This window comes from Salmo salar, chromosome ssa04, assembly GCF_905237065.1.
Source record: "Salmo salar chromosome ssa04, Ssal_v3.1, whole genome shotgun sequence".
Lineage (NCBI taxonomy): Eukaryota > Metazoa > Chordata > Actinopteri > Salmoniformes > Salmonidae > Salmo > Salmo salar.
In genome coordinates this window covers 46355142-46379708 of record NC_059445.1, presented here as the reverse complement: position 1 = coordinate 46379708, position 24567 = coordinate 46355142, and the positions used below count along the sequence as shown (strand labels likewise).

The window sequence follows — 24567 nt, the reverse complement described above, 5'->3', positions numbered from 1 at the left end:
TTTGAGTAGTTCAACCTGAAACTACTGCACCAGGAATTCAACTTATGTTCCCATGCTGGAGACCAGGGCTTGCTTACTACCTGTTACAATGGTGCCAAAATGTTGTGGGTGATCTTTCAGCAGCTCAATGTGTCAAAAACCAGACTGGGCCCAGCACCGCACCATTTGGCTTGTAATATTGTGTGCGTGTACTAGGAACATGCAACTTGGTTCCATAAGAAAGCTACTTTAAATGCCCTTGTTAGGGGCTTTCATTAAGGTAAATGTTTCTTGGTCTAACAGTCCAAGCTGTGGCACACATAAGCCTGGGATAATCAAGCATTCAAAGTTGGCCTTAATGCGAGTGACCATAGTAAAGGGCATTCCTATAGAATTCTAAAGTTCTGATCATTTGTTAGCAAAAATATTCCCTTGTCAATATAGCCACAAAGTCATAATTATGGCTAAATCCTGCCCATTTCCACAATCTCTCCTTAAAATTGTATTTGAAACCAACCCTAACTACTGGAGATGAAGATTGATGTGTTGGTCCACCAGACCATCTGAGCAGAAGTGTCTGGGAAGGAGATTAGGTGTAATGGGACTAACATGACTTCACTTTAGAGCGTGTGCCGTCCTTCAGCACAACACGTCACCCTTTATAAAGCACATGTTTATCATATTCAACATAGTGGGTTATGTCACTTGAGATTGTCAGTTATGCCACATTCATGAACAATTTCTAAAGCAGGAATTATGGTTACAGATGGTTTGTAACACAATGTAGGGCTTATGAAGGCTTTAAACAATAACAGGATCCAATAACAGGATCCAATTTGGTCAAAGAAAATCAATAATTAATAAACAATTTAAAAATCAGTCATCTTCCTCAAATTAAGGGGATGGCAATCTGTGAGGGTTTCAGTGGTCCTCAAATGTAACACTTCACTCAGGATAAATGGAGTTAACCTGCTCCGGGGCAGGTTAGTTCTGAAGGATTTGTTGCCATAGAAATGTACTTGGCTGAAAGGTGTGCCACTTTCTTGGTACCAGTGTGGTGAACTCATGACCATTGTATCAAGAGGATTGTTATTGTAAAGTGCGCTCTGTAAGCCACGCCCCAGTGGGCCGAGTTAGTCATGTTGCTGCTGGTGCACTGGGATAAATATTATGAAGATGAACCCATTGTAAAATGAGGCCTATTGCAGTGAATTTGATCCATGACCTAAGAGATCTTTGAGTAGCAGCCAGGTACACAACAAGTCCCACTTAGTTGAACACTTTCTGCCTGAGCGGGGTGGTGTTCACTTTGTGTCTGCTCATTGGATTATGTAGTGAGCAACATTGGCCTGGCTGAATATGGAACATTGTTTTTTCTGCGTGAGTTTAGTGCCGTCTACCAAACCCCTGAATTAGTTGTACTACCTGGTGACCAGAACACAATTGTACTAGTGTTTTTGAAGACATTGCCTCACAAACATGAAAGTTGCATTAAGGGGAAAGGATCCACAGAGGCTGATTATATTTTACATCTCTTTATTTTTAATACTGGCTGCCATGATTGACACAAACACAGGACTTTGAATGCCATCTTAATTGGCTGAGAAAAGTAACAGATATCACAGCCAGGTCAAACATCTGTGTGCACCACTGGCCAGTCTGACTATCCAGTGTCCACAACACTATTGCGCAAACAAAAGTGGCAAGGTCAGGCTGTTGCACTGGCAGAACATGACACATTAAAGTTTACTTTTTATCAATTAATGACTGTTTGAAAAAAAATATTATTCTGTTAGTGTACCTGTGATGAGGAAGCAATTTATATTGTAAGTAATTTAACACCAGTTCTTAAATCAGCCCAGTAGATCTTTGTTCTGAACAGTCATGCAATAATTAGTTGCATGTTTGGTTGCTATGTAGGCCTAGTATTTAACCTTTGTTGGAGTTACCAAGGGGACTGGAATTCCTTAGGTGCTGATGTGTTAGTTCCCAGGTGATGAGGCAGTGAGTGAGAAAGACTGACAGTGGACACATACACCCTGTGGTCAACACAATGTTAAATAGAAATGGTCAATAAAATAAATGAATATCAAGTGTCTAACCTGTCACATCTAAGCTGTGTTCTGTACTACACAGAAATGAAATCACTAAAATACTTCTAGTCAACTCTGATTCCACAGTCTATCATTTGGGCAAACCAGCACCTAGTCTATTACATTCCCCTTAGTTCTCACCAACAGACTGGGTAGGGCATTGACCTATACTTTGTCACACTTCCATTTTAAGTTAGCCTTTACATTTACAAAATGGCTAAATCAGACAGTACAAAACAATGTATTCACAATAACTGTCTAGTGTAATTTTCATGGCATAGAACTGACACATTGAAAATCGTCACCATTCAATAAGTAAAGACAACTGTTTTCCATCCAGTTATAAATCTAGAAGTGTTAAACAAACCCCCCCCCCCTATTGAGAACTCATCTTTGAGTAGCAGCACATGAGCAAAAGTATGTGGACACCTGAATGTCAAACATCTTATTCTAAAATCATTAATATGGAGCTGGTCCACCCTTTGATGCTATAACAGCCTCCACCGTTCTGGGAAGGCCTTCCTGTCACATCCTGACCAGTAAAGGGGTTATTTGGTATTTGAGTTTGGTCAGGACGTGGCAGGGGGTATTTGTTTTATATGGTTCGGGGTGGTTGTGTATGTAGAGGGGTGTTAGATTTATGTATTCTGGGGTTTTTGGTTATTGTTCTATGTTAGTTTATTTCTATGTTCTGTCTAGTCGTTTGTATTTCTATGTGTTGCGAATTGGTGTTGGGGCCTTCAGTTGGAGGCAGCTGTCTATCGTTGCCTCTGATTGAAGGTCCTATAATTAGGAGTATGTTTGTTTTGGGGTTTGTGGGAGATTGTTCTTTGTACTGCTGTGTGAGCATACAAGGCTGTTTTGTCGTCTGTTTTTTGTGTTTGTTTTGGATTAATAAATATGAGCATTCACATACCCACTGTGCCTTGGTCCATCCATTACGACAACCGTTACACTTCCATTAGATGGAACATTGCTGCAGGGACCTGCTTCCATTCAGCCACAAGAGCATTGGTGAGGTCGGGCACTGATTTATTACATTTTTTTATTTCACCAGGTAGGCTAGTTGAGAACAAGTTCTCATTTGCAACTGCGACCTGGCCAAGATAAAGCATAGCAATTTGACGCATACAACAGAGTTACAAATGGAATAAACATACAGTCAATAATACAGTAGAAAAAAGGAAACAAGTCTATATACAGTGAGTGCAAATGAGGTAAGATAAGGGAGTTAAGGCAATAAATAGGCCATGGTGGCGAAGTAATTACAATATAGCAATTAAACACCGAATGGTAGATGTGCAGAAGATGAATGTGCAAGTAGAGATACTGGGGTGCGAAGGAGCAAGATAAATAAAGTATGGGGATGAGGTAGCTTAGATGGGCTGTTTACAGATGGGCCATGTGCAGTGATCTGTGAGCTGCTCTGACAGCTGGTGCTTAAAGCTAGTGAGGGACTGATGTTGGGCAATTCATCCCAAAGGTGTTCGATGGGGTTGGGGTCAGAGATCTGTACAGGTCAGTAAAGTTCCTCCACACCGATCTCGACAAGCCACTTCTGTATGGACCTCGCTTTGTGTATGGGGGCATTGTCATGCTGAAACAGGAAGTGGCCTTCCCCAAACTGTTGACACAAAGGAAGCACAGAATCTAGAATGTCATTGTATGCTGTAAAGTTAAGATTTCCCTTCACTAGAACTAAGAGTCCTGGCCTGAACCACAAAAAAAACACCATGCAACTCATTATTACAAAAGTGTTCCTGATGTTTGGTATACTCAGTGTATATTATTATCACTACTCAGAGTCAGAGGAACCATTGTAAAATGAGAGGCCTGTCTCCGTAATGGTGTCCCAGCACACGAGCACTATAATAACTAGCTCTGCCCACTGGGGCATGGCTTACGGAGTGCACTTAGCAATAATTCCACATCATATCGGAAATGTTGAGTTAAAATTAGCCTAAGTTAATGCACAAAAGCCAGTTTTAGCATGGGCTGCACCATTGTCAACTGTCACCACTTTGAAGTAAACAACTGGGTGGGACTTCCTATGGGTTAAGAAAGGATCACAACTCCATCCAGGGCTACACAATGCATCCTCTAACCATCTCCATGGGATCCGAATCTTCCGCCTAGGTTTGCAATTCAGAAATGTCATAGTTTCCATTATGACAGGTGCTTATAATCTCTAGATCTGTCATGAGATCTCACCACACCCGTTATCTTGAGTCAAACTCAGAGTTGATAATAAGATTCAGTTAAGTAAACTTGAAGGTAAAAAAGGGAAGCATGACAAAATGCAAACCTGGTTGGTATGCCAACTGATTAGAGGCTACTAAAGCTAACAACTTACACTACAGAGGAAAATAAATCTGTTAGTCACACTGCTATTTATTGCTGACCAGCAGATGTCACTAATATGCATTGTGACAGAAAGCACAGAGTAAGGAACCATTTTTCAGCACAATTTATTGAAAGCACCAAAGCATTCAGAAAGCCTCAGTTTCCCTTCACTAGGTGTCAATTTTCTCTCAAACATATGCTCCAGTTGCACAAAGGTCCCACCACGCCACTGGACTGCATCACTTCCTGTGGGCAGCCACCTAGAACACAACAAGAACGGGGTTTAAATACACACATCAGAAATCACATGCTACATCAACTAGCCAATGGGAGCTCTTCTTGCGTTAAAGAGGCAACTAGTCACACCTGTGACAGAGACGTACAGACAGAACGTTTCCAAAATGTTTCAAACATGGTTACATGTAACATTCTCCAACTGGTTTGACATTTTGATTTTTGTTAAATTGTTACAAGACCGCTAAGAAACAACGTTCTTCTGTGGGAATTTCAGTACTTCAGCATTACGTTTCCTACAGGTTTCCTCAGGATTCTATTGAAATAATGTGCTCAAATTGTTCTGAAAACTTTACATAAAATTCACAAGAAAACCTAAGTAACGTTCTATTGATTTAGAACCACAGAGAGTTACTGCAAGTCGCAAAGAAAACAGGAGCTGTCTCCACTATTCCAGCACCATTTCAACTTCAACATTTCAACCTCATCAAGTCACGTATGCTTAGTCTAACACAGTGACAACTAAAAGATACCAAAAACAATTAGTCCAATCAACGTAAGATAAATGTGATGTGTCTGTTCTGTGTGTGCGTGTAAGTAGAAAAAACATGTGAACTCACCCTGCCTGTAGAGAAATGGCAATGCCATCCTCCTGTCTTTCATGTTGAAGAAATGGTCTATGCCTCTATCATACAGTACAGGCTTTTATTTTTTGTTGGCCTACCTTGCTAAAATGCTTGCTCACTAGCCTAACTTCCTTTCATGGGTAACGTTAGCTAGTTAGCATTAGGCTCCTACATCTAGCTATTGAACTTCCATCCGATCAGGACACAATGTATGAATTTATGGTTGGATCAGAATCGCCATTATAATCATTGGCCACCACTGAGAAACAAGTAAAACTACAAGTAAAACTACTATGTGATAGGAGTGCAGCCAAATCCAAAGTGGCTTTGGTGTGCGGGACCATTCACAGTTGGGCTCACTCAGTTCAGCTCAACACTGATTAGCTGTTATTTTATATCAAGGGAGGCCACATTTTTATCAAAGGAGGCCAAATGAACGCAGGCTTCCCTTGCATTCAATGCTACGAGCGGCAACAATGTCATACTCTTTTGGACCAGACAGCAACAGATAGATGGGATACAGAGACAGAAGGGTGCTGTTTCGCTCACTCAGATGCTTTTTTCAGGAAGATACATTCTGCTCTTGCGAAATAAAGGAAAATTATGAAACACAGTGAGACAAATTAATAATTTGTAATCCATGAATTCCCTTGGCATCCTTGGCATCCATGAATACACGCCACTGGCCTTTTATCTACAAAAAGTAAGTTTGATGGAAAGACATGAAGGACCAGTTAAAAGAACCATTGGGTATGGTTGACAGTTCATCCATCTATTCACCATTCATTATGGAGGGTTACGTATCCCCGATAGGTAACCAAGAGACTGTCCCAGTTAAAGTTCTGAGACACTGGCGCTTCAGAGTCTTTCATTCTGCAGTCAGTGCTCCCTTTTTCTTCAGAGACTGATACAGGACACAGTGTCTTGATCCGAGGAATAGGTTTGCATATTGTGTTTGTCCCTTTACACAAACTTGTGCTCTCCACAGATCTGGTACAAGGTGAGGTCATCATAGGAGTGCGTCCCTCATTGCCTGTCGAAGGAGTGACAGTGATTCTAGGAAATGTCTTTGCCGGTGGGCGGGTCTGGCAAGATGTATCACCACCTCCCGTGATTTCCATGCCTTCAGCCCATCTCAGAGAGGTACCGGATGAAAGTGCTCAGAGTTTCCCCAAAGTGTTTACTGCTTGTGCTGTGACTCGTGCAATGAGCCGCGCTGAGTCCGTGTCTGAGTCTGGTGTAGGGACCAGCGAGGTGGCGGATTATTCTGTAACTTGTGTGCCTGACCTTCCTTTGTCGGTTTCCCATAGTGACCAGGTAGCAGAACAGCAGGCTGACCCTACTTTGAAAGGATTGTTTGAGCAGGTCCTCCCAGCTGATGATGTTCCAAGTGTAGTACAGGGATACTACTTACAGGATCAATTGTTGGTGAGGAAATGGCTGCCTCATAGGGAGCATTTTTTGGGTGACCCTGTCATTCAAATTGTAGTACCATATACTTTCTGTGATTTGGTTTTACAGTCCTCTCATAGGGATGTTGCTGGTCATTTGGGTGTTCGGAAGACCTATGACCATATTGTGCGTTGTTTCTTTTTGCCTCGGCTGAAAAGAGATGTCTCAGCATTTATCAAACTTTGCCATACTTGCCAGTTGACTGGGAAGCCTAACCAGACTTTAAAGCCAGCATCTTTGTACCCAATACCAGTAGTAAGCCAACCCTTTGAGCATCTAATTAGTGATTGTGTTGGCCCATTGCTTTGTTCCAAAGCTGGTAGTATTTACCTGTTGACGGTGATGTTCCCAGTGATCCGTTATCACACTGCTTATCCTCTCCGTACCATAACAACCATGTCCGTTGTTAGGGCATTGACTCAGTTTATTTCTGTTTTCGGAACACCCAAAATGATTCAAAGTGATCAAGGTTCCAACTTCACTTCTCACATGTTTGCGCAGGTGTTACGCCAAACTTCGCATCAGACACAATCTTGTGACCGCATATCATGCACAGAGTCAGGGAGCCCTGGAGAGGTTCCATCAGACCTTGAAGTCGTTGTTGTGTGCTTACTGCACTGAGTTGGACCGAGATTGGGAGGAGGGGTTGCCTTGGTTGACGCTTGCAGCTAGAGAGGTTTGACAGGAAAGCACAGGATTTAGCCCTAATGACCTAGTTTTTGGGCACACCGTGCGTGGTCCACTAGCCGTTTTACGAGATGTCTGGAGTACTACAGAGCCCCCTAAGAATCTGTCATCTTATGCAAATGACTTCAGACGACACCTGTATGCAGCTGGGGAGATGGCTAAGGAAACGTTAACACCTTCTCAGTGTAAGGTGAAGCAAACTTTTGACCAGCGAGCTGAGCGCTGCCAGTTCAGTCCTGGTGACCAAGTCCTCGCTCTGTTACCTATTGTTGGTTCTCATTTTCAGGCTAAATGTAGTGGGCCATATACAGTGGTACGTCAGATTTCAGAGTTGAACTATGTGGTTGCAACTCCTCAAAGGAAAAAGGCTACACAGCTCTGTCATGTGAACTTGTTGAAGTCTTACTATGCATGTCCTTCCATCCCATCCTCTATTGCCTCAGACTTGCCTGTACCTGCAGGGGACACTAAACCTGTTATTTTAATGAGTTCAGGGCCTGAATTGTTATTGGGTCCTTCTGTTTAACTCACGGTGGCAGCGTGTTGTGGGGGGGTTACTTAGCCCAGATGATGGTGTCCTGTTTAATACTGTGTTGGCTGTTCTCTGACAATTTGGTCTCCTCTCTTAGTCTCTCTCTTCCTCTCTTTTTCTTAATTTGCATCCAGGCTCCATGGTTGCTGAAGGTGGAGGTGTGGGTTGAGTTAAGTGGTGGACCTGGGTGGTTGGATGTCCAGGGAGTGCAAGTACATTTGTATTGTTTATTTCTTGTGTTTATTAAAACATTTTGGTTTTGTTTGGACATGGGAGGTCCCCGTTTTTATGGGTGGGGGTGTGACGGCCCTTCTCTGCTCTGTCTACTGGGTTTTGCTGTGCTTACATCCTGCAGGAGATTGGTGTGCGGAGTAAGAGAGGTGGGCGGAGCTGGGAGGGTCGTCAGTGCTGACGGGGCACACCTGTGAAAGTTCAGCTGTGGCATAATGCCACTGTTTCCCCATTCAGCAAGAGATTCCTCTCTCCATGCATACCTTTGGTTGTTTTGTTGCGGCTTTGGCAGTTGACACTTAATTTACTGACCTTCATGCCTCATTTGATTAGTGTTGTGAGTGTTTACTTTATTTATGGAATAAACTCATTTTGTTATTCCTTTACTCAGTGTGTGGTTTCCCATTGTTTGTTACAATCTTGAGCCAGGTTGTAACAATCTTGTCCACATTTTGGTTGCGTTTTTCAGAAATATCTCTGTCACAAGATGAGATCAGTTTAGGGGATAATACACTACATGGCCAAAGGTATGTGGACACCACTTCAAATTAGTGGATTTGTCTATTTCGGCCACACCTGTTGCTGACAGGTATATAAAATCAAGCACACAGCCATGCAATCTCCATAGACAAGTCTGTTTGTCAAATTTCTACCTTACTAGAGCTGCCCTGGTTAACTGTAAGTGCTATTATTGTGAAGTGGAAACATCTATGAGCAACAACGGCTCACCTGAAAAGTGGTAGGCCACACAACCTCACAGAACGGGACCACCGAGTGCTGATGTGCATAAAAATCATCTGTCCTCAGTTGCAACACTCACTACCAAGTTCCAAACTGCCTCTGGAAGTAACTTCAGCAAAATAACTGTTCGTCAGGAGCTTCATGAAATGGTTTCCATGGCCGAGCAGCCGCACACAAGCCTAAGATCACCATGCGCAATGCCAAGCGTCGGCTGGATTGGTGTAAAGCTCGCTGCTACTGGACTCATGAGCAGTGGAAACACATTGTCTGGTGTGATGAATTACGCTTCACCATCTGGGCAGTCTGACGGACGAATCTATGTTTGGCAGATGCCAGGAAAACGCTACATACCTGAATGCATAGTGCCAACTGTAAAGTTTGGTGGAGGAGGAAAAATGGTCTTGGGCTGTTTTCATAGTTTGGGCTAGGCCCCTTAGTTCCAGTGAAGGGAAATCTTAACGCTACAGCATACATTCCAGACAATTCTGTGCTTCTAACGTTGTGGCAACACTTTGGAGAAGGCCTTTTCCTGTTTCACAATGCGAGGTCCATACAGAAATGGTTTGTTGAGATTGGTGTGGAAGAGCTTGACTGGCCTGCACAGAGTCCTGACTTCAACCCCATCGAACACCTTTGGAATGAATTGGAACGCCGACTTCGAACCAGGCCTAATCGCCCAACACCAGTCACAACCTCCCTAATGCTCTTGTGGCTGAATGGAAGCCAGTCCCCGCAGCAATGTTCCAACATCTTGAGGAAAGCCTTCCCAGAAGAGTGGAGGCTGTTATAGCAGCAAAGGTGGACCAACTCCATAGGAATGCCCAATATTTTTAGAATGAGATGTTCGACAAGCAGACCCTTAAGCTCATAAGCATATCTATTCTCTCCTGCTGGACTGTAAAAACCCAACTCTGTGCCAATGAAGAACGATACAACAGAATGATGTGAAAGAAATATGGATTATCCATTTGCACCTGGAGTATAAGTAAATATTAGTCTTCAAATTGACCCCTTACAGTCAAAGGCCTCCCACTTAACCCTTTTGACCAAAACTATACCTAAACTATTACCCCATTACACATAAACTCTCTGATATGACCCTTACATGTGTGCTATATGGTGACATTGATCATTTGTACTCCTTGGTGTTGTTGACCAAGACAACAACAACAACAATGACGATCAGGAGGAGGGTGATGATAATGATGCCTATGATAATAATAATATCTTGTAAAGCGCTTTTCAATACAAGTAACGAAGTGCTTCACATAAAGTAATAAAGTACTACAAAGAGATGAAGGAGAACTATAAAAGATAGCTTTTGAAAATCATGCATTGAAAACATCTTTATAAAAGTGTCTTCAGCAGGGATTAAAAAGCGTCACTGAATCTGCAAGCCTAATCTCCTCTGGCAGACCATTCCATACTCTATGGTCCCTAATGGCAAATTCTCTGTCTCGTTTTCATTTTCAACCTAGACTTGGAATGGTCAAAAGTGCCCTGTCAGAGGATCTCAGGCTGCGTCCTGGCTCTTAGGGAGATAAAAGATCAAAGATATAGGATGGGGCTAAACCAAGCCTAGCTTTAAATGTGATTAATACCATTTTAAATCTAGTCTAAAAGTGACTGGTAGCCAGTGTAGAGAAGCTAAAATAGGTGTGATATGGTTACATTTTCTGTGGCCGGTTAAAAGCCGATCTGCAGCTTTTCGAACTAACTGTAGACGGAGTGATTTCTGACTGAGACATGTACAGTATACAAAGAGTTACAGTAATCTAGGCGTAAGGAAATAAAAGCATGTATAACTTTATCCAGTTCGGTGACTGAAAAAAAAGACTTTAGCTATATTTCGTTGATTATTAAAGCAGGACTAGACAACCTTCTTTACATGCTCAAGGTTTAGGTCAGGGTCAAAGAAGACAAGGTTTTTGGCTGTGGGCTTTCCAATCTGGGTTCTAGCAAGGTGGTGGCCAAATAAAACAGCCTCTGATTTCTTATCATTCAGCTGGAAAAAATGGTTAGACATCCAACATTTGATGTCAGCAATGGGTCTGATTGGTAAATAAAGCTGCGTGTTATCCACACTGGGGACAAAACAGAACCATCCATGCTCACTGAGGGATGTCTGCCATGTAGATATGACCTGAACCAGTCGAGGGCAATGCCAGAGATTTCGACCCACCTCTCCAGCCGGTCAACAAGGATGTTATGATCAATAGTATCAAACGTGGCACTGAGATCCAAAATAACTAAAATAGAGCATTACTGACTTTCAATGAAGCAGTTTGCGTGCTGTGAAGTGAGTGGAAGCCCGACTGACATTTTTCAAATAAGTTGTTCATACTCAAATAAGCCACCAATTGCTTGAAAACAACTTGATGGCGATGACAATGATAAAATGTCATGATCTGAATAAATTATAATTTACTTTTATGAGTTGTCTTACCAAAAATATATTTTGTGCACATTTTTAAGATTCCTCTACTTGTATGGAAGTGGCATTAGGAGATGGGCTTAGTTCATCCTCGATCACCCTAGTTTACAGGACAGTACAGTGAGCTAAAGTTGTTAATCAGTAAAGTTGTTGATAGGTAATGGCTTAGTGTCAGACATTGGAGCCATGTGGGGCTTCTTAGAAGGGTTTGTCAGTGATTAGCCATATAATCAGCATGTGACATTTCCTCTGGTCTGTAACTTGTTTGTGCAAATCTCTTAATGAGATAATCTTGGTTCTGAGGGGCATTAGCCAGCAGGAAAGTCAGTGTGTGTTTCTGCTTGACCCCAGGATGCTTGAGACAGAATTACTTGTCTAACAAGCTTATTTGTACACTTTTTCCCTGACGGTTTATGTGCTGGTCTCTGGTACCTCTACCATCACCATTTAATAGTAATACATTGGCAGTTCAGTAGCAGGCTTTAGAATGGGGTCACATTTGGGGACTTTTTTCAGCATTATTGAGTCTATTAGGAGTCTATTCTTAATGGGACAGATGTCTATGTGTAGGGTTGGATAAATAGCACGCACCATCTTTGATGCATTGGGACATTTATGATTTAATAGACTTCATGTCATTTTATCATGAGCAGTTGGGTGTAGTTTCTTGCATTTTTTTCACCCCACGTCTTACATAAGTGTGTAAGGTATAGATCCATATTGATTACAAAAGGTGTGGGTGATGTGTCTGTGGTCTCCTAAGTTGTGAATGATGCCACTTTGCAAGTATGTACAGTGTGAGGTGGTTGTGAAAGGAGACTCCTCGGCGTGTAAACAGACTTGACACCAACCCAAAAACACTGAACCTGATGCTGTTCGGCTTGGCTTTGCTCCTGCTGGAGGCACTGGGGTGTCTCCTCAAATGAGCTATGTGACCTCTAAGCCCAATATGAGGATCTAAACCAGGGGTGTCAAACATACGGCCTGCGGGCCAGATCCGGCCCTCGAAGCCATTCAACCTGGCCCGTGGGTGGTTTAGGTTAAAAAAATATAGCATTTTTTAGTAAAAATATTTGTGGAGGGAAACGATCTCAATCAACATTGAAATGACAAAAACTAAATCGAAACTGTGTAGAAATTATAATGAACCTGTCTCTTCACTGTGTCCAGTTTGCTAAGAGTCATCGAAACGAAAGCTAGACAGTCAGGGAGCATTGAACATTCCAAAAGGGATGGATAGAGGACAATTGTTTTGCAAATTTTGACACAAGGAAATATAATACATTTTAAGCGCAGCCCTTCGGACCTCGGTGAAGACCTAATGCGGCCTGCGGGGTAAAATGAGTTTGACACCTCTGCTCTAAATGATAACTACATGTCAAATTTCAGCTGAGTACATATGTGCCTCCCACTTGTAGGTACAGTATGTGCTCAATATTTATCTTTCTATACCCCTCCTACTCTTCTAAACCCATAAACCATAAACTACCCATGGATGATTCACATTCCCAACACTGTGAGCTTGGGGGAGGGCCAGGACTGAAACAACTGCTTCCACAGTTTGCTTTTAGCTACAGAGATAATGTGAATTGGGTCAAAGGAGGAGTGGATCAGATCAATCATAGGGAGATCTGTCCTCACCTCCAGTGTGATGAGAGTGGAATGCTGATCATGGGAGGACTGATGGTGGCACACCACAAAGTAATAGAGATTGTCATGTCGATAATAGAGGGATCATGACACCCTCCGTTTCCTTAAGGAAAGAGTGTCATATGAAGGCCAACGGTGAGAAAGAATGTGTAAGTCCAAATCACTCAATGAAATTTCAGATAAAGCAACAAAGCTAGATTCCCTGGGTGGTCCGTGACTGTTTAAATATTGGAAGTGCTGAAACGTAATGTGTCAAAACACGCAGAGCTGCAACTATTCTGGGGATGAGAGGGGCCTCCAATAGCCATTGAGGTTGGCTTTGGAATAATGAAGCCTGCTGATTGACATGGACTTTAATGTGCAAGCCTGCATGTTGAGACAAAATAGTTTGTATCTGTAAGTGCACACACACACACACACACACACACACACACACACACACACACACACACACACACACACACACACACACACACACACACACACACACACACACACAGAGAGAGAGACAATGAATATTTGTGAAAGTTATTTTACAGACTGCTGACAGACAGGCAGTTTTGGAATATTAAAACAAAGTAATAGCAGATTGTGTCATGAATTACCTTTGTTTCACTCTCTCTGTTGAATTAGATTTTTTTGTATTCGTCAATATATTTTTGTTTTCATTACATCTTTTCTCATCGATACTATAATATCACCACAAAAGGAATAGACAGATGTTTAACTGTTCTTATAAAAAATAATCTAGAAGTCAAAATACATCTATATTCTGTTTCACCTCGAGAGTATTTCATTAAAGACTAACAACAGTAAGAAATGTACCACAACAACTGCTTTCCCTTTGTTTCCTGGGTTGAAAAAAACCGATGTTGAACCTGAAAAGCACACTTAAACAGAACATAAAACTTCAATTAGTTGGTATGGGGATAAAAGGTACTTAGGCCCTGAAAAGAGCTTGGCTTGGCTGTTTTTGTGTGTCCTGTCAGACGAGGGATTATGGTCTATGAGTGAATGGGCCAGGGGAGAGTCTGTATAGGTGGAGACCTACAAAGAAACAGAACTACCGGACGGACCCAGGGATCCAGGCTGACTCACACATGCATGCTTCTCCGTGGGTTATCGCACCAGTAGACAATAGCCACAACCCACATGAACAATACGAGCTGCACACAGAAAAACAGGAGAACACCTCAGAAACAAACATGGATCTCTGGTTCCTCTCCCAGCCACAGGCTGGTGCTTTGACAGAGCCTCTCTTGTCCAGGGCAGGCAGAGACAATGCACAGACAATTAGCCACGGCTCCAAAGTTAGTACCACAGAGAGGGCTTCTCCCAATAAGCCCACTGATTAAATGGCTCTAATGTGATTTGTACCATATTTGCATTTTTCTGAAGCCTTTGTGTCAGGGAAGACTAATGTTCCCTCAACAGCCTCTGAAACTCTTTTAAGTATCACTGTGCTAGCGGGAACCAGGGAGGCCTGTGTGGGAGGCTTTGTAGAGCTTTGTTTGGGAGGGACAGAGTTAATTCAGTGTGTCCAGACAGGGCTCTCTGTCTGGCTCTGTTGATGTGTTTGTTCTCACTTTGGATGGAACAAAACTAAGGGCCTATTCTCACTACGAGAGATTGCTTAGAGATTTCAAGAAAACACCCCCGGCTCAGGGGCGAAAATCTGATATAAACTTTGGAGGGGACAATTATATGAAATTTTCTCAAGAGCAATTCCTGAGGGGGACACCAAAAGTAGTGCTGTAACACATAGCCTACATTTTAATATGGTAAATGTATATTGAGGAACCAAAGAAATAAGGTGTTTGCCATACTCCTAACTACTGGTACCCAAAACTACACAACTAATCACAACAGCAATACCATTGCCTTTAACAAATCTTAGTTCAGTCACCAGTTTAAGTTGAGAGTGGGGGTATCCATGGCATTTTCCAATTATGTTCCTATTTTACAAGTCAAACAAATTGAGAACCTTTCATAATGTTGCCAAACAAAGACTCAACAAACTTACCTGAGACTCCCTGTCTCTGCCAGTCTGTCCCTGCATATCTGTCCCCAACTCTGCTGTCTGTGTGCCATCTGTTGCCTGCTCTGCCTAATGACATCATTGTGAAACATTTCCATTAGAATTTCATTTCTTTCTTATGAACATTTTATCAACTAGTCTTTGAGATATTAGGCTACTAGGGTTCTTACTTTGCGTTTTGGTGTACTGAAAAATACTCTGGTGTCCGTCTTTTATTTTTCTGCCATTTTTCTACCTGGCTGGCTGGCTGGCTGTCTACACACACACACAGGTTATAGGTTATTTACAGTAGGAGATGGGCTACTATCATCTTATCTTTTATCATTCTATTTGGGCTTCGATCTAAAAGGTAGCTAGCAAATGTGAAACGGATTAAAATGACAAGAGTTGACAGCTGTATGAGTTCACCATTTACACAACATATGCTGCAACCTTTTGTAATTTTAATAGTTTGTTTCATATTGGCTGGCTTCCAACAATAGCTGAATTTGCAAAGCTAGCGAGCACCAATTCCGTTTCAGTGGTGTTTGCTATAATCTTTGCTACCCGGGTTAAATAAAGGTGAAATAAAATAAATAAATAAAAGTTCCCTTGCGACAATTTAGCTTTTGCAACGAGACCATTAAATATATTTAAGACAATGGTAGAAGAGAGTGTAGTTCTGTTCAGTTTGGACTCCAGTTTATCGCTAACCTTATCACAGGGACTTTGAAGCACTAACTTACATCATCTGCCTGCTGATCTTGGAATAAATTGACGATAGCAAAGATTCCATCTTTGACGAGGCCACATAAATGGAATAGGTACTAGCTAGCTTAATAGTTAATATTTGCGCGCTAGCTCTGCATATTCAGCTAGTGTGAGTGCGCGATTTACTGGATTAACCTCACGTCAGTTACGTTCATTGAGTGCCTTTCAGACAGTGGATACGACCCCTCTGTTACCTTGCCAACTAAGGAACTGGCAGTGGATCAAACCATTGTGAGGCAAAGGGTGGGGGGGTTGCAATCTTTTGAAACTTAAAAACGCGCTATTAAGTGTCTATAATCAGCACAATTGCTTTCATTGCGTATTATTAATATTATTTAAATTACATAGTTATGTTTCAGTGATATATTGGGGGGGACAAATCATATTTTTCCCAGGATGGGGGGTCGTGTGTCCCCCGTCCCCCCCGGGATTTCCGCCCTTGCCCCGGCTAGACCTTTTACTGTAATATAAACTATGAACTGGTCACGTTTCCTATGTCACCTCCGGAGGTCGTGGGCCTGCCTTCTTCAAGGGTCATCCCCCTCCGAGCCGTCGGATGTAAACAGAATTGTCTCGTTGAGCCAAATGCTCCTACAGTAAAATTCTTAATAGCAGAGCAAATTTTTTTTAAACAGCTGAAAATAATAGGCATCTTCCTTATGTTAGAGAATTGTTACATTGAGTTTTTACCTGAATTTGCACTAAAAGCTGATTTATACCATAAGGGAATGTCAGAACACGTAATTTACTTTAATGCAAAAGCAAGCAAGAATGATAGCAGAAACTCAGTGAATTAACAACTCTTTCAATCAGAATTTTATGTAATGATTTGCATGATATTGATGAAATTAAGCATGGTTTGTTCTAAAATAACTTCAATACGCTATTAGCTTGCTACCTAGCTCTGTATCATATAAATGACACTGTATGAAAACATTACTGTACTTTTTTTATCTTCGTCTGAGAGGGGTAAACGTTCATTTTTGCAATAATACATTTACCTGATGAAGCAAATGTTTGTTAGCTAACATTAGCTAGCTAGGTATCTAGCAGAAGCTGTACCACTTTGGCTGTGTTATTGTCTTGCAGCTAAATTAATGAGTGTATGGACAAGAAAATAAACTGTTTAAATGTCTGAACATGCTTGTGTATTGTTGCATTATTCAAGAGTGTAATATAGTAGATGAAAAATTGCTTGTATAGTTGAATAGTGTGCATGCTTACCAGCTAGAGGCTGCTGTGAAGGTGGCTGTGATATTTACGGTAAATTTGACATGCGGAGCTAGAAAGTAACGTCGCCAAGACCCCAAACCCTCTCTCGGCATGTGGCATTCCATTGCTAATGTAAATAAAAAAGATAATGTACAGTACGTATTATGTCAATTGAAATTTTGTTGCTTCAAATATCTTCTGTCTGAATAAGCCCTAACTGTAGGGCATACTTTTAGAGTTCTATCATGACTCTGGGGTTTGGATTGTTGATTCAGGGGAGGCTCTCTCCCACCACAAAACATGCCCTTAGCCAAAACCAGAGGACATGAGAATCTGAGTGCCTCACCTTTAGTAGGTGAGAGATGGTTGTAGTCAAACGATAACAGTGTTGGTGTGTGTGTGTGTTTGTGTGTGTGTTTGTGTCTAGCCAGTAGATGTCAGTGTGGGCGTTCTTACCTCACTCTGACTCTGTACACTTTGAGGAATGTCCTGAGCCTCGTTCATCACTAGAGACTACAGACTCTCTCCTTTCTCTGCCGCCTGGTTCTCCTCTCCTCCCCTCTATGTCAATGTTTACCCTACTCCTGTTCAAAACATAACTTCACCAAAAGACAGTTGTTCTGAGGGTCCATGAGCTGCTGCCACACCCAAGGGGATCCATGCATCATTATTATCTCTCTGTAGAACAGAAGAGCCCAACCAGAGCCTGCACAGGGGATAAGGGAAAGCTACTTTCAACAGGTAGCTAATCACTGGACAAAAATGATTACTGGCTGACTGAACTACAGTGACACATTCTGTAATTGCTGTGTGAATAGGATGTGGGCTCGCTCTAGTTTCAGAAAAGGAAAGAGAAAGTACTGTCTGCGACACACAGCATAATCGAATAAGAATTGGAGATTCATTGAGTAGACATGCATGAGTAATGGTCAAACGGAACACCTGTTGTATAACTTACCATGATGTATTACCATAGTCTGTAGCATGTTACATACCTTTGTATATAAAGCCCTGTTCCCCCCCTATAAAGCTTTCTGTTAGCTTACCAACTCTGTCAATACATTCACAGATCTCACCTTAATACAAACACTTAAATACATCCAGTGTCCTTTACATTTGTTTGTTAAGTATCTAGATATGATTGCTGAAGGTGAAGCGAACCCTATTAATCAGGAATGTCTGGAAGTGCTATAGGTGTAATTACACACAAAACCTAACTGTTTTGGTCAACTATATATATCCTATATCCCAATTAAGCTTGTGTGAGGTAAAAATGGTTGCAGTGTGTGAAAGAAAACAGGGGAGTGGACAGACTTCATACTCTCCTGTTTGTGGTTGAACAGAGAAAGACAGAGTCAGGGGAATTAATCATTAGGCTGACCAACCTCTTCCAGCTCATTTACACAATAGTGTAAATGAGCTGACCAGGGATCTTCAGGTGAGCCAGACACCCAGACACAGAGATGAAATGGAAATACCTGCTGCTGGTATGTGACGTCACTGCAGTTTTCTACTCACTGCCCAGAGCAAGATGTCAGTGGTTGTCAATGGAAGACCTCTGTCACAGAGCCCCATTATCAGTGTTTGGCTACTTCCTTAACAAGATTGGGGCCAGACACACCAGACAGTGGAGAGGTGGGGGTTGGAGGACGGGGGACGGGGGACGGGGGACGGGGGTTGTGGGGGACAGGGGGTGGGGATGGGGGGGGGGCATGGTAATCTGCAGGGATGGTGTTTGTAGATGCCATGTTACATTGCTGGGACTGAAGGATACATGTAGAGGGGGAGAAGGGGGTGAGACCTAAATGCTCCAGGAGGGGGGCAGGCTCAAACCGAGAGCCCCCAGTTCCTGTTAGGCTGGCATGAAGGGTTGATCTGGGAGTGGAAACTGTAATAACATCCCACTGGGCAAAAACGGGTTGAATCAACATTGTTGTCACCACTTCATTTCAACCAACATTTCAATCAATGTGATTATTATTATTATTGTTTTTTCACCTTTATTTAACCAGGTAGGCCAGTTGAGAACAAGTTCTCATTTACAACTGTGACCTGGCCAAGATAGAGCAAAGCAGCGCGATACAAACAACACAGAGTTACACATGGGATAAACAAACATACAGTCAATAACACAATATAAAAGTCTATATACAGTGTGTGCAAATGTAGTAAGATTAGGGAGGTAAGGCAATACATAGGCCATAGTGGTGAAATAATTACAATTTAGCAATTAAACACTGGAGTGATAGAAGATGAATGTGCAAGTAGAGATACTGGGGTGCAAAGGAGCAAAAAATAAATAACAATATGGGGATGAGGTAGTTGGGTGGGCTATTTACAGATGGGCTATGTACAGGTGCAATGATCGGTAAGCTGCTCTGACAGCTGAAGTTTAAAGTTAGTGAGGGAGATATACGTCTCCAGCTTCAGTGATTTTTGCAATGTTGAATCAACGTGGGAATTTAGTCTTCATCTAACTTTTAGCCTAAATTCAATGACATTGTGATATTTTTTGTTGATTCAACGTTGAATTCACATTAGTTGACAACTGAACCAAATGTAAATCAAAACTAGAGGGATACTTGTTTGTGTTTGTCTTCCATCCATGGATATCCCCTCCCTCCTCACTGTGCTCTGTTAGACAGCTATCAGCTCTATCAAGGAGAGGGTATGAGTCTGGCACCTCAGGCGCCCTGCCAGTCTTCTATCTTTCTGACACACACTCAGACACACTCACACGCAAAGTAGGAAAGAAGCGTTACTGTTGCAGACATGGTGCTTTACTTCATATCTGAAGACTGTCTGAGACATCTCTGTTTTTTTCACATTCCCGAGCATGTTCAGTGTTGCTGCCTTAAAAGAGCAAGAGATATGGACCCCCTCTCCCTATCAGGACCATCTGACAGATAGGAAGCGTCTTCATACACCAAACACTCACAGACATACACACACACTCCCACATATGAAGTTACATAAAAATGCACTCAAACATATCATATACTCCTATACACAAATTAAACTGCTTTATCAGATGCATTGCTTATTTGGAACAGGGTTATGTTGAAGAGTTAGGGGAAGGAAGGGGAGGTGTTGGCCATTCACTGTCTGCATTCAGCCCAACAGACCCCCCTGTAATACAGCTACGCCCTTCCTGACTGTGTGATGGCAATCTGAGGGTGTTTGTATTCCCCTCTACAGCGCTGGCGTCAGAGGGCCTAATCGAGGGAGACACACGCCAAACCCTCTGGCCGTGTTGAAGGGGCCCTCTTTTCATCCCTTTAAGTGGCCGGACGGTGGGGACTCTGTCAAAACACACTAAGGGCCCTTACACTAAGGGTATCTGAGGGTGTCTGACCAACCTTCTCGGGCCTCACTCCCATCCCTCACTACTCCCCACACAGTCACACACCCAAACAGACGTACACACACAGGCATACACACACACTGCCCCTGGACGCTACGTGCTGAACCCATTCCTGCTGGTCCTTTGAAGTGATGAGTGAGGGAACAGGGCGAGGTGAGATGTCTAGACGGCCTCTTATGCCGCTGTGTGCTTTCACAGAGGTTATTTCACAAACACACTCTTGAACAAAAGCCTGACGGCTCAACTCCTGGCAGGTGGAGAGAGTAGGTATCACCTTTATGGCATGACCCGACCTGCAGGGCATTTCTCTCATTCCTCTGCTGAGGCCTGGAAGTGTCCAGTAGTCATTCAGAACATTTTCTAAGAAAGTTATTTAAAAACCAACCTGGTCTGATAGGCTAGAGGTAACATAGTAAATGTGAATCTGGGACACTCAAATTAATATGATTTGTTATGTCTGGTATGGTTGCATAAGACAGAAGGTTCCTCAAGACAAAAACAAAAGTAGGTTGGTTAGTCGGGGTGGATTGGTGGGCGCATACAGTAACTCGAACATCAAGCAACCTAAAGGTTGCGTGTTCGAATCTTATTACAGACAACCTTAGCTAATTAGCAACGTTGCAGCTACTTACAACTACTCAGCAAGTTAGCTAACCCTTCCCCAACCCTAATCTTAACCCTTTAACCTAACTCCTAACCCTAGCCCTAGCCTAGGTAACGTTAGCCACCTAGCTAATGTTAGCATTAGCCACTTAGCCACCTAGCTAACATTAGCCACAACAAATTGCAATTCGTAACATATCATACCAATTGTAATTTGTAACATATCATAGGAAATGGATGATGGACATCCACAAACGAATAACTACCATACGAAACGTGACATATCATACTAATTGGAGTGTCCCGGTTGCAAAACATACATTCCGTTCTCAGAATGTGAAGAAAACTTTATTAAAAACCACAAGAAATCTTTGGTAACATTCAGAAAACGTTATAAAAAATATATTCATTCCGTTCTCAGCATCAACAAAACTCTTTCTATCCTCTGTCTTGTTAAATTAGAATGGATCTCAGTGGCTGTCCTGTGATTAGGTGGCCGACTTATCCCACTCTTCCCATCACAGGAACCTGGGCAGAAAGACAGCCAGAGAGCCACATGAACAAAAATTTAAGTGAAGTAAACAACTTGGTGGAATGATGTCTTTGCAGGTGTACATATAGTCTGAAGGGGGTGGAGGGAATCTCAGGATTACCCACGAAAAAGACCGTAAATCTGCAGATAACAAATGTCGTCAAATTCCCCAGAGAGGGACTCATCTGGCCACTTGCAGTTCACCTCTCAGCCTATGGTTAATACAGATGAAGTGTTTACTTGGATTAATACAGATTAGCAGGGATTGGAGGCATTGCCTTGCTGAATGACAGACTCCTACAAGGGATCAGGGCTGCACAAGATGATTATTTGGATAAAGAGAGACGACAAAGAGCTCCGGACATCCTTGTTTGTAGCTAAGCTCTCTGTAGTCTAGCAAAGCCCATTATGTTGAATCCAAGATCTCCTCTGCAAATTAAGCTAAAAACTGAAGTAGTACAGAAGATTTAATTAGATGACAAGGCTGGGTTACCGCTGGACAGTTTTGGAGAGGTAAGAACCTTCATCTCTGAAAAACAGTGTTCAATACAAAGAAACAATCAAGAGCTTAAGTAAGTTATTTTCTTCCACGGGCAGACTGGATGTTAATACTGTGCCGCTGTGACGTACACTGAGTGTACAAAACATTATGAACACGCAAAGCGCTACAAAGGTTGGTGCGGACAGCCCAGTACATCACAAAGGGTTCTTGGCACTGAAAATGGCCCCCAAAAGGTTCTTCCATAGGAGGTGGGGTTCATCGAGGAACCTCCTTAGTTGGTGGGGGTTCTTGCAGGAACCTAACTGCCCAATGTAAACATTTTGATTTGAAAGATCAACAGGTGCAGGCACTTAACTGAAAAATTTAAAGATCTCTTCAATTTAAGGTAAGGTTTGTCCCTTGTAGGATCTAAATGTATATTGTTTTATGATGATACCATCTCATCTATATTTTCATGTTTGTGCCAATCTATCAAAAATAGAAAATGGACACAGTTCAATGGATATCAAGAGGTAAGAATATGTAGGCTGTTAGAATATGTTGAAGGCTAGCTGTATTGCGTGCAGAAGACTGAACTGCTCACTTTTGTGTCTGTGTCTGCAGGTATACAGACAAGGAGGCATACAAAGGTATATCAATTGGTATGTTATCCTGATCACATTTACCATCCTCCTCCCTTACCTCTTCAATGAATATCCCATAGGCCTCTACATGATGGACAAGGTGTGTGTCACTTTGGTATGACTGATTCAGGAGACAAGCACAGGAATGCGTAATAGTTTTTTTTATTTCACCCAAATTACATGTAAAGGCACGGGGACGAATACCAAACAAACACGTATACAACACACAGGGTTGAAACCCAAGCAAAAGAGTGAGGAGTACCTCGAATAAATAACACAAGCGCACAATGATTAACACACGGGACGAGACCCGTAATCATCTGCACAATCCACAATGGCACGAGAAAGCCAAAACACGCAGCACAGGTACTCACACGACCAACGGGCATAGCAACAATAATCGACAGGACAATGGTAAACCAAGGGCACACTTATACAATTACTCATCAATGGTAATACAGGCCAGGTGTGCGTAATGAATGTTCCGGAGGGATCCGTAACAGTATGTGTATGAAAACCATGACCAAAACAGTTTTTTTCATTCACATTCACCACAAAAACCAAGGTTTGAATTCTGTCGTGTGAACGTTTTGTTAAGTACAATTACTATTTTTTGGATTCACAGACTTCACCCTTCCTACACCTCTGATGAATATAACAGAAAACCTGTTCTATGACCATGCACTGCAAAATCATTCTGGTTATGGATACAGAGAACATAAACACATTAATATCATCACACCAGAGGATATACACATTGGACTTGCTGGGAGTTTACCTCATATTTGGATTTTTTTATTCTGCTTTGCCACTAAAATCATAATAAACACTGAGAACTAAAATATTGTGTTATTGTTGTTATGCGTATTATTATTATTAAGAAGAAGAAGAATAGGGAGGGGGGCTAGTTAAAAAATGAACCCGAAAAGGTTCTTCAAAATGTTCTTTGAGGATCCATTAAAAGGTGTTCTTTGAAGAATTTATAGGGGTTCCCCCACAGATTAAATTTAAAGGATACTCCAGGAACCTTTTCTTTTTAGAGTGTACCCCCAAGCTAGAAGACTGCTAAATAGCCAGACGGCTAAATAGTCAATTAATGGTAGCCGAACTGTCTGCCCTGACCCTATCGTACACTGACCCTACACACACTCACTAGACTTTATATACACACAACACTGTCACTGCCACACAAATCCCTCACACATTCAAACATACACACATAACACAAACACTTTTACACTCATCATTTGCTGCTGCTACTGTTCTTTATTTTACTCTTATTATTATCTATCCTGATGTCTAGTCACTTTACCCTGCCTTCATGTACATATCTACCTCAAGTAACTTGTACCTCTGCACATTGATATGGTACTGGTATTCCCTGTATATAGCTCCACATTGATCTGGTACTGGTACTTCCTGTATATAGCTCCACATTGATCTGGAACTGGTACTCCCTGTATATAGCTCCACATTGATCTGGTACTGGTACTCCCTGTATATAGCTCCACATTGATCTGGTGCTGGTACTCCCTGTATATAGCTCCACATTGATCTGGTACTGGTACTCCCTGAATATAGCTCCACATTGATCTGGTACTGGTACTCCCTGTATATAGCTCCACATTGATCTGGTGCTGGTACTCCCTGTATATAGCTCCACATTGATCTGGTGCTGGTACTCCCTGAATATAGCTCCACATTGATCTGGTACTGGTACTCCCTGTATATAGCTCCACATTGATCTGGTGCTGGTACTCCCTGTATATAGCTCCACATTGATCTGGTGCTGGTACTCCCTGTATATAGCTCCACATTGATCTGGTACTGGTACTCCCCGTATATAGCTCCACATTGATATGGTACTGGTACTCCCCGTATATAGCTCCACGTTGATCTGGTACTGGTACTTCCCGTATATAGCTCCACATTGATCTGGTA

The 24567-nt window shown here is 42.2% G+C and overlaps 1 long non-coding RNA gene across 1 annotated transcript; it reads right to left on the bottom strand.

Annotated features, from left to right (window-relative positions):
- Positions 1–4524: 4524 nt before the first annotated feature.
- LOC106603403 (uncharacterized) lies at positions 4525–15066 on the bottom strand. The gene is made up of 2 exons (XR_001328411.1): positions 15026–15066; positions 4525–4675 (listed from the first exon to the last, which is right to left on the bottom strand). It is a non-coding gene; the product is annotated as an uncharacterized lncRNA (long non-coding RNA).
- Positions 15067–24567: the final 9501 nt, after the last annotated feature.